The sequence below is a fragment of the Capsicum annuum genome, chromosome 8 (assembly GCF_002878395.1).
Source record: "Capsicum annuum cultivar UCD-10X-F1 chromosome 8, UCD10Xv1.1, whole genome shotgun sequence".
NCBI classification, from domain to species: Eukaryota; Viridiplantae; Streptophyta; class Magnoliopsida; order Solanales; family Solanaceae; genus Capsicum; species Capsicum annuum.
The window spans coordinates 156,720,904-156,731,658 of record NC_061118.1 but is presented as its reverse complement, the minus strand read 5'-3'; positions in this window follow the sequence as shown (position 1 = coordinate 156,731,658).

Genomic DNA, 10,755 nt, shown 5'->3' with positions numbered 1-10,755 from the left:
TCTTTCTTTTTTTTTATTTCTCTATTTTGTTTGATCGTTTTTTTCTTTTTTCAATTCTCTTTTTTTCCCTCGTTTTTCTCAAACTTTATTTTTACGTTTCCTCTCAAATTTTTTAGTTCTTCACTTTTTTTTTGTCTTTATTTTTTTCTTTCCTTTTTTCTCAATCTTTTTTTTATTTCTCTATCTTGTTTGATCGCTTGTTTCCTTTTTCTCAACTTCTATTATATTTTACTAATAAATAAAAAAATAGATAATCCGCAAAGGCGTCTTCTTTTTTTGACATCAAAGCAAATTTTAGGGCATGAATTGTTGTTACGAAGTTCTTTGAAATTCTTGAGATAAGTCGTGACTCTAAGGCGGGAGTTGTAGAATATCTCATAAATAAAAGCATAACATGATAGTGTCAACTCTTACTCGTGGGCATAATTTATTATTTGAAAGTCCTTGAGATAAGTCTTACCTCCAAGGCAAGAGTTGTAGAACATCCCATAAATGAAGACATAACGTGGTAGTGTCAACTCTTGCCCGTGGGGCATAATTTATAGTTTGAAAGTCATTAAGCTAAGTCTTGCCTCCAAGGCAATAGTTGTAGAACATCTCATAAATGAAACATAACGTGGTAGAGTCAACTCTTGTCCGGGGCATAATTTGTAGTTTGAAAGTCCTTGAGCTAATTAAGTCTTGCCTCTGAGACAAGAGTTGTGGAACATCTCATTAATGAAAACATAACGTGGTAGTATCAACTCCTGCTTGTGGGGCATAATTTATAGTTTGAAAGTCCTTGAGCTAATTAAGTTTTGCCTCTAAGACAAGAGTTGTGGAACATCTCATTAATGAAAACATAACGTGGTAATGTCAACTCTTGCTCGTGGGGCATAATTTGTAGTTTGAAAGTTCTTGAGCTAAGTCTTGCCTCCAAGGCAATAGTTGTAGAACATCTCATAAATGAAAACATAACGTGGTAGAGTCATCTCTTGTCCATGGGATATAATTTATTGTTTGAAAGTCCCTGAGCTAAGTTTTTCATCTAAGGTAAGAGTTATAAACATCTCATAAATCAAAATACAATGCGGTAGTATCGACTCTTGCCCATAAAACATAACTTGTTGTTTGAAAGTTATAAGTCTTGCCTCTACAATGTAGTAGTGTCAGCTCTTGCCCATAAAACGTAGCTTATTGTTCGAAAGTCTTAAGTTTTGCCTTTATAATGTGATAATGTCAACTCTTGCTCATGAGATGTAACTTGAATGGAAGAAATCGAAGAAAAAAACAAAAATAATAAAAACTGCGAAAAAGAAAGAAAATGAATAAAAACGTTAAAAAAATAAAAATCAAAGAAAATGTAGAAGTTGAGAGATAATAGGAAAAAAATAAAGGTTGATAAAAAAAAGAATGATTAAATAAAAATAAAGGTCAAGAAAGATTTAAAAAGAAAAAAATTAAAGAAAAATAAAAAAAGTTTATATAAAAGTAGACGTTGAAAGGTGTAAAGAAAAAAAAGTAAGAGTTGAGAAAAACAAAAAAGAATAAAAAAAAAAAGAGGAAAGACAAAATAAAAAAGAAAAAAAAGGAAGTTGAGAGGAAAATAAAAGCAAGGCTTGAGAAAATTAAAAACAAAAAGAGAAAAGACAAAATAAAAATCAAAGTAAAATTAAAAAAAGAAAAAAAAAAAGAAGTCAAAAGATATAAATATGAAGTTGTTATCCTTTATGAGGATATTTATGTAATTTACTTCATTGATCAGGAACAATTTTGTCCCAAAGAATATTAGTTAATAGGTAAAGACTATTTTAAGAAAACATTTTTATCTGGGGCTAAAATTTGAAAGTCACTCCAATTTGGGTCTATTTTTGAGATCCACCGTGTTGTATCCATCAGCAACTTTATAAGGAGAATCACCTATAATAATAATAATAATAATAATAATAATAATAATGTATTTATAAAAGCTGATAAGAGTTTTTAGTTTATTAACATATAAAGAGTATTTCTTTTTACAAAATATATCAGAAATTTTGCTCATGGGCCCGTGTCTCATGAAAATTTACTCGAAGTTTCATTTATACACTCGATATAAAATGTGTATTGTTATCAACATAATTTTAGAATCACAGCAATAAATTACAATCACAGAAAAATATAGGAGAAAGGACAGAAATGACACTTCAAATTAAATTATTTCCTTAAAAATGACCATGAAATTTAAATTTCACTTTCTAGCCATTTTAATTTACTGACTGGTTCTATACCGTTTTTACACAACTTTTATACAGATTTTATACAAATTTTATACATAAATATTCTATATGAAAATTATACATACATAATTTATATAATAACTGTACATTTGTACTTCAAATTAAACTATTTCCTTGAAAATGGTCATGAAATTTAAATTCCACTTTCTAACCATTTTAATTTACTGACTGGTTCTATACCGTTCTTACACAACTTTTATACTGGTTTTATACAAATCTTATTCATAAATATTCTATACGGAAATTATACAATTTTAATACATAATTTATATAATAACTACACTTTTTTTTTACACGTTTTATGCAACAATTATATAATTTGTATACACTTTCTATATATTTACATATACATGTTTGATAGAACTATACAATTTCTATACATATATCTTATATAGATTCATATTCTATTTAATAATTATATCGTTTTTATATAATTTAATTATTATTTCTAAAGAATAAACAAAAGCAGAATATTTATCAATTTAAAAATTTATAGTAAAAAGAAAATTGAAATATTTTTAAAAGGGCCGAATTGCCCAAGTTGAATATTGTATTAGTATTGTATGTAGACTGTATCAGTGTCGTATGTGAACTGTATATGGACTACGTGGATCAAAATGATCCAAATTGGGAAAGATTAGAAAATTGCCATAAAATGGTATTTGTTTAGCCGACTGGACATTATTTGTCCAAATGCCAAACTTAGGTTATAATTGGACCATTATTTTTTAAAAAGGTCATAGAGTGTCCTTTTCCCTAAAATATATAGAAACAAGAATTTTTATTGATAAACATGTGGATATAACTTTGTTCCTACTTGATTACTCTCTCTTGATTTCTACGCGTCTTGATTTCTCTGTAATTCAAGGATTGTTAGTAGCGTACTTCTCGAAATGTAGGATATTTGGATTTGATATACATAAAAAGAGGATTTTGTAGATCTTCCTTCTTTCTTTTGTGTTTGTTTGCAACAAATTTTCGTTGTGTTGAAAATTAACTGCAAGCAAAAATAAATGAAAAGAAAATAACAACTTTATTTATAAGAATCTGTGAGTACAATTTTGTGATTCTCTCGATTCTTCTCTCCTCTCCTAAGCTTTTCCATAATTCGAGGGTCTTTGTAGCGTAATTCTCGAACTTTCGGATGATTTGAGCCTCCTAAAAATGTGTTTGAATCTCCAGGAATTGTTTGACAACACTTCGTCTTGTCGAGTTGATTTTCGAGCAGAACTCTATTAGTCAGTTTGTTTAATAGTTGTGTAGTCAATGCAGAAGCTTCCTCCAATGCTTGCGTCATGACCTCATAAAATTATGTAACCTTCCTATTTATAGTTGTAGGGGGTAGGCAGTCAAAGTGTAAATAACCTTTCTGCCCCATTCTCATTGGTTCATTCATTTTTCAAGCTTATCACAAATGTCATGTGACAAGGTTGCTTGTGATTGGCCAAAAACATGTCATTTGGGGTACTTGACGATGTTTTATTGGCTCTTGAACTTGACTTGAATTGTCACATTATTTGATGAGTGTGGTCTTGCTTCATTGGTCTTTAATTTGATTGGGATGCCACATCATTTGACACGTGGCATAAGTTTGGGTCTCAAGGTGAGATAGACCTTGAAGTCCTTGATGAGGAATAAAATGGGCTTATTATTTTTATAGCCCAAAATGATTTTAGATCCAATAAAATATGGGTCAAATTCAATTTTTATATGAATTTGACCCAATAAATTTTACATGTCTGCAGTATTGATCTCTTTGTGAATATCTCATGAATTTGTGGGATATTGGAGATTTCGATCTCGTTATGAATACCAAGAGTTTATGTGACACCTAAATTATTAAGATAACAAGCCTAATAAATAGGGATTGTTAATTTGTTAAATTAGTAACTAAATACTACTACAAAGTAGTACGTGTACTAGTCATTTGCCGTCGTTAAAAGAAAACAAAACATTTATATTAAGCTAAAACAATAGAAAGCACACGATGTAAACAACTAGATAGAGCCCAAGATTAAACCTTCAAGTGATGGGATTGAAAATGAAAAGAATAGAAAAATTGATTTGATGTCTAAATGTGATAATAAAACATTTCACTAACCAAACACTACTGTTAAGATCTCATATATTATATGCAAATCCAATTATTAGCAAGGCAATCCATGAATATGCCCCAGTAATATTTCAATGTCTCCCTCAATCCACCTCAAATTAATCACATTGATTTATCTATTACTAATATTTTCTTACATTTATGAGCTATATATTCATTCTAGAAGTCCTATGACCTGTGGCGGAGCACCACTTTGCTGAAAACAAACATTCAAATAGATTATTTTTTTATAAAAATATTTGTGATTACATATTATTATAACTTTCAAATACACATAATTTTACAAATATTCATTCATTCAAAAAGTCAATAAAAATAGTACAATTAACTAGTCTTTAATATAATCCTTCCACATTATACTTACCGACAATTTATTCACGTCAAGCATGATTATTTTTTTTTTTACAAAGATCAAGTTTTACATTTAAAAAATAAAATCAAATCATAATTTAGAATTTGAATCACAAAATTTTGCATACGCTGTCAACCCGCTCAAAATATCACAAAAATAAAAATACTAGTACTAATAAAGTTCCTTTCCTCCAAAAACGTGTTATTTTAAAAATAGTGATTTTGATTCCGTGAGTATAAATTACGTGATTAAAATATAAACATTGATTAATTATGTATGTGGGCAGTTAGTGGAAACGGCTGTAACATGACACTTCCTAATTAGAAATTAAGACAATAGTTTTTGCCCCAATTTGTTAGATTAACAACAACCAAACTGTACACGTAACATGACTTAACATTATTATATTTCAGAATGTTGTTGGGTTTCTTGTTTAAAAATAACAACATTATTAGTAATTAAAATGAAAGAGGAAAATTTGGTAATACCTTTTCAACATGAAAACCGTGTTTCCTTGTTTCTGGAAGGTTGAGAACTGAGATAATCAAAATATTTAGGACTTTCTGGTGTGATTTTTTTTCCAGTTTAATGGCTTTTTGCTGTCATTTAATTATAAAGTTGACTTTAATTAATTACTTATCGTATCATCGTATATTATGATTAGATATGTGGCAAATGTCTTTCAGATCAACAAAAATTGGTGGGATTTCTTTGTCGAATCTTAATAGAAATATTGACGTAATAACCTCTTTTGTCCAAAAGAATTTTGACAATCTATTTGCTAATCATTATTTTTTATAACTTTACCTAAACTCATCCCCGTTCACTTCCTTTATTTTTCGAACTTTTAGGTGAAAAAGTCTTGAGAAGAGATAAAGGTAAGAAGGTATGGCATCTAGAAGGAAAAGTATTATAGGAATAACATATTTGAATAAAAAATTTATTCTTATTCAATATTTATCATTGATTATATCAAATTTTGCATAAACATGAAAGCCTCTAAATTTAAGTTGAACTAAATTCTTTATGAGATTAAAGAAAAAAGTATAATACTTTCTTTTTGTCCTATACGGTTGCATATGTTTTAAACATGTGTGGAAAATTAAAACTAACGAGTCATCAGGAAAAACTCTCATTAAAATGGATCAAGCAAAAAATAAGACACATAAATTGAAACGAATAAAGTAACTGATTTTGACCATTACTAAAATTTTCATTTAAAAGTTAAGTTAAGTTGAACAAAAATCATGTGACATGGTGAAAATGAATGCTGGAAGGAGATAAACAGTTGGGTCATGTGAAAAGATTTAGAGATTTAATGGAGGACAATGAACGAAAGGGATTCTAGATAATACAACTAGGCCAGTAATAGATGTGGAGTCACGATTAAAAATTTATAGATTCAAAAATTTACTTTCTTAATTTCTTTTGAGTTTTAAGAATTAATAATTTAAAAATACATAATTTTTTTAAAAAATATATGTAGAATTTAAATTAAAATGATTGAATTCGATACTATAGCTCCGATCTTGAATAGTAATAGTATGGAATTTGACATGATAAAAAGCCATGTTTGTTGTAGGACTATATATCCCGTGTTTGTCACAAATACCAAATGATTTAACGGTAATTGATTCTTTATAACAATTCTATCATCACAAATGGAGATTTAATTATAATAATCGAGAAGTCCCACTCACAAGAATAATTTAGTTGAATATTACACATTAGACTTGTCTAGTATAATTTAGCTCGTACCCATTCAAAAAATAGCGATCCCAATTTCATATATCATAGGAGTTCCCAAAAAGAAAAAATAAAATAGAGAACTCCTCTTTTCACGTCTATTTAATTACTGGAATAAAAATATGGTCATTACCAAATATTCCTACAGTAATATACTCACTTGGTACATGAAAAAAACAGAATAATTTCCAACTGTAGCATTAGCAAAGTAGGTATAGCACTTACATCTTTATTAATAGCAGTCAAATTTTAGATTCTTTGACCAACAAACATAAAAAAAATTATAATAATCAATTACTGTAAACATTACAATGCCTTGTGATAATAAGTTGAAATTAGTAATTAAGACCCAGATTAGCAGTATCTCTGTCGGACTACTTGACGTGCCCATCGCTATTAGGCACTGTTTAATTAATTTAATCAATCAATCTTATTCATGAACTACAAATATTACTGTATTAGAGATTTGAAAAGGAACAATTAAAAAATAAATAAAAAAAAAGAGAAAATTTATTGCTAGCTTCTTCAATTCCTTCAATACTCTAGGTCGGCAACCATGTTCATTTCTCCATACTATGCTGAATTTCTCACCTGCACATATTATTTGGTTTATCCATCAATAATATTCCCAAGAGATTAGGGGGTGGGGGGAATAAAATGAAACTACAAATATCAGAATTAGTTTTTTTATCAAGAAATTTCAAATGTGAAGAAGTAAATACACAAAGATAAAGAAGTCAAAAATTCAACATTTATTACGAAGAAAAGGGCAGTCCGGTGCATTAAAATAACCTTCTGATCACATGAAGACTCCCCTTCAACATCTATTACGAATATATAAAAGTTAATTTTAATATTTTATATATAATATGATATTTTGCTGAAGGGTGTTCCGAACCGTCTTGCACCATGTGTGTTCTTCGCTCCAGTTAATGAAAAAGAAGAAAAAAATGTAGGAAAGTCACAATTCCTTAGATATTAGTACTAGTGTACTACAAGTCTTTGAAAAAGGCAATAACAATTCCTTTTTTTCTTTTTCATTACACTCCATTATTTTTCTGGCTGAATTAAAAGTAAATACATATAAAGATTGGTCGAATTGTTTGATTTTTTAAATAAGTATAGAAAATTTGTGTTCAACTTCTATATGCCAGCAAATTATAACCGATGAACTATTGATTACTACTTAATATTTTATGGACGGTAGCTTCCAATACTATCACAACAACATTCTTGATAATTGCTAACAAAGTTAATGCGGTTGGCCAAAACCATGATAGTATTATTTTTCTTAATCTTTTGATCCAAACAATTTTAAAATTTGAGACATAAGGGTCCCTAGAACCCATTATTAAATTTCTTATAACGAACCATTTGGGTTGTATAGTCTACAAATAATGTAAGGCAAAGCTCCCTTATAAATAAGGATAATACATTCTTTCTGTCATATTATATACAATGATTTTAGTTGATATTAGCTTCAACTATAAGGCAAAACCTTTATCTTTGATTAAAGTCCTTTAAGCAAATTAGATTCCTCATAATCAGCCGCATTAGTATTAAAATAATTAACCGACAGTTTATAGAAGATAAAAAGAAAAAGTGACTTTTCTTTTTTCTTTTAATCCTCATATATTTCATACAACAAGATTTTAGTATTCATACTTCTTTGTTTACCTTATGAACCTTTATAATTAGAACCTAATTGTGACATCTACTGAATTAAATCTATTTTCTTCTTCAAACTGTTTTCTCTCTTTTTTTACTTGAATTTGCTATAAGTTGAATATCTTTCAGAGATAGTCACTCTACCTCTCAATATAGTGATAAAATTAGGATACACTTTAACCTCTTCATACCCACTAGTAGAATTTTAATGAATATATTATTGTTGTTGTCATCGTCACTACATTCAATAATAATAATATTATTTAAAAGAGGAGTATTTTCTCTTTAATATTACTTATACTATACGGCTAAATGGGTTTGTTGAAACCACTTATTTCCTTTATTAACTTTTAGGCTGATATTTGAATTGGTTGTATTAATTAATTAACTTGTTTAGATATCACTGTTTTTAGTAATGCAAGGTGGATGCAGCTAAGCTTATTAATATGATATAACTAGCCAAAAATAGAGATCTAGATAGATCACAAACTTTTTGCAGTTTTATGTATAACAATAAATTTTATTTTATTACTCATAATGATGTTTGAACGTTACAATAGTATTAACTCAATTGTGCAAATATTTAATTAAAATTTAAAAATTCAAGAATATTCTCACAGCATTTTAAATAAAAAATAAATTAAATAATTCATCTTTAAGTGTAAAATCATCAACGCATAGCAAATCATATCCATTAACCGCTGAGCCTTCAATGTTAGTAATAACTCAAAATTGAAAGAATACATTCTCTATTTAAATATGCTTTTAAGTTTCTTAAAGAAACACTAATAATTTACACTGAAGTTGGATTGGTTCAAGTTACATTCCAAAGATATTTCAATAACTAACCCAAAAATTAGGACCTAGGTTTCCTACAAAATAACTACATATTCTACTATAATAAGTACCACATTAAAGACCATAGAAAAGTAAAAAATTTAAAATAAATTTTATGCTCAATTAAAATTTTCAATCCCGCTGATTGGGTGGACAATGATTATTTTGTTGATCTGATTTGTCTTAGAAACCATATGTGTGTTGATGTCCCTACTTAAATTTCACATTATTGAAGTTGATATCGAATAAAGATCAATGTATACAATTTTTTTTTACATTTTGTATAATACTTCTAACATATTACGTAATTAACACTAAAATAATATATCCAACGTAATCGCATAAGTCTGAAGAGGGCATGGTGTACAACGGTACAAGTATCGTATCCTTACTTGGAGTTAAAAAAGCTAATTTTAATAGACCACGACTTGAAGAAAAACATTGAAAGACAACTTGAAAATTAAATATAAAAATGAAGAAGACACAACAGCTAAAAGGAAAACAATACACAGCATTCGTAATAAGTGTCACACCCCTCTTTTTCACCCCGTCCGACCCCCCCCCCCCCCCCCGCTAGGGAGTTGGTTTTGGAGAAAAATGGGTCTTTCCAATTAAAGTGACGTTTTGAAAAGGGATTATTTTATTTACAGAGTCGCCACTTGGAATTGAGTTTGGGTGTTCCAAGTCACCTTATTGAATCCCTATTCAAGAAGAAAATGACTCTTTAATTTTTATTTTTCGATCTGCGAACTAGAAATCCGGATAAGGAATTCTGTTGACCGAGGGGAAGGTGTTAGGCACCCCTCGAGTCCCGTGGTTCTAGCACGGTCGCTTTAATGACTTACGTTCGGCTTAAATTAAAACCCCTTTTTTTTTTTTAGGATTTATAATATTTGTCAACCTAAAAGTTGTTTGCCTCCCGCTTTTAATTTATTTTGAAATTATTTATTGACGTGTGGCTTACCGATAGTAGTACTTTTCGGCCTCACTACAAATTTAGGCACGTTTCTCGCGCCTTTACGGAATTTATAAGTCGTTTCCATTTTTCTCATGTTTAAGCAAGATTTTAGCATGCAAAAAAAATTATCTATCTCGATTAGATCGGCTTTAAAATGATATGTTAATTTTATTATAACGATGGTTGGTAGCAGGGCTTTCCAACTTCATCGTTAATTTTCACCTGTATAATAAACTTTAATGTTCTTTGGAGTTAAGAACTTAACTCATTTTTTATGAATTCACCCTCTTACAAGATCGATGGTTATGAGTAAACATGTAGACTAGAAGGATTCAAATTGAAATTTTTTTATTTTTTTTTTTATTATTAAATAAATAATAAAAATAAATAAAAACTTATTTTAATATGACTTTATTTTTGTAGTTTTCCAAACTTTAAAAGCAATCTTGTAAAATAAGATACTAAATGACGTAAAACATTCAGTTTGGTCAAAAATTAGGTGTTTACAATAAGGACGTGATAGTCAAAGCACAAAAAATACCAAACATAATTTAAAAAAGTGAAGATAAGAAAGTACGAAAGTAATACTAATACTACTAACAAAAAGTGAAAGAAAACTTTGAACTAATTAATAAAATTATTGTTATCTAATCAAAAACTTAGGAATACAAGCCATGAAAGAGTCTCAACCATATAGATATGAAGAAGGATAAAATTGGAAATAACTAAAAATAAAATAGAAGGTCCTCAAAAATGAAACAACCAGCAAAAAAAAGCAACAAAAAAAAAATTACTAAGAAAACTGTTGTTGACTTGGTCCACA